The sequence below is a fragment of the Ctenocephalides felis genome, unplaced genomic scaffold (genome assembly GCF_003426905.1).
Source record: "Ctenocephalides felis isolate EL2017-DRISC unplaced genomic scaffold, ASM342690v1 CF-g0.4_SCAFFOLD_01170, whole genome shotgun sequence".
Lineage (NCBI taxonomy): Eukaryota > Metazoa > Arthropoda > Insecta > Siphonaptera > Pulicidae > Ctenocephalides > Ctenocephalides felis.
The window spans coordinates 62332439-62333726 of record NW_020537324.1 but is presented as its reverse complement, the minus strand read 5'-3'; positions in this window follow the sequence as shown (position 1 = coordinate 62333726).

Below are 1288 nucleotides of genomic sequence, written 5' to 3'. Positions count from 1 at the left end.
ATTTCAAACTTTATTATTCCCGCCATTTGTCAAATATCTTTCAATTAGAATTAAAGTATAGACGCAGTTTTGAAATAATTTCTCATTTTTGAGGCCTTCTGGACTATCATGAATATCTCAGAACTAAAACACAGGCCAAATCGGTTCAGCCGTTTCAGGCTTAGCATGCCTAACATAATATCAAGCTCCATTAAAATATATATATATACATATATATATATATATATATATATATCCATGTATATTGAGTCTATAACATTTCCATAAAAAATAACAATTATTAAAAACTCGTGCGTTCAGATGAGTATGACTTCAGTCAACATATGTAGCAGTACTCAAAATTTTATAAAACATAAATAGATCATGTTCAAGCATTTAAAAAACACATAATAATAAATGAATCATTACATTCATTACAAACTACAATATAATATGTAAGTAAATAATTTTTTAAATAAACAACAATAATAGATACATAATAGAATACAATAGCACATATGGTCAGCAATTATGGTCATATAATGAAGAAAACTGATAAAGTTTTTTTCTTGGTAACATTAATTTACTTATTGCTACACATAATTATGTTGTTTATTTCCACTTTTGTGTTTTGTATTTTTTAATCTAGAGAAACTTTTGGCTTGTGATTTCATAAATGCATCAACAATACTCTATTTATTAGAGACTTTTGGTCAAAAGATATTTGAACTTGCATCTGAATACAAAGACAAAGGCTTATAATTTATCTTACACTATGTATCTAAATACAATGACAAAAGTATGATTTATATATATTAAAGCAATAATTATTGTAGTTTAAAAAAAAAATTATTTGCACCTATTCCAAATGGAACATCAGGCAAGTTTTTTGGCAATACTTAGATTCTCTAAATCGAATGCCAATTCCCAGTATGAAATAAAAACTAATTGCAAAAACTTTGATACAAATATTTTGAATAAATACATGTGTCATAAATTAAAGAAAAATAATTTATTCTGCATTTTAAAATCTGCCATTTAAGTTAATAACTTGTTGATTTTATCGATAGTTTTCCAGCTTTTGCAATATTTTATTTATTGGCGATTTTGTACTAGTAATATAATGGGTTAAAGTTCATAATATTAAGATAATTATTTTAGGAATAATAATCATTTTAACAACAACAAATATCTTGTATAAATTGTGTAATAAAATTAATAAGTAAGATAATAAGTAAGAAATCAGGTATCAGTAGTGCAAATTGCAGGAACTTCCCATACCGAAAATTAATTATTTAAAAAAATCTTT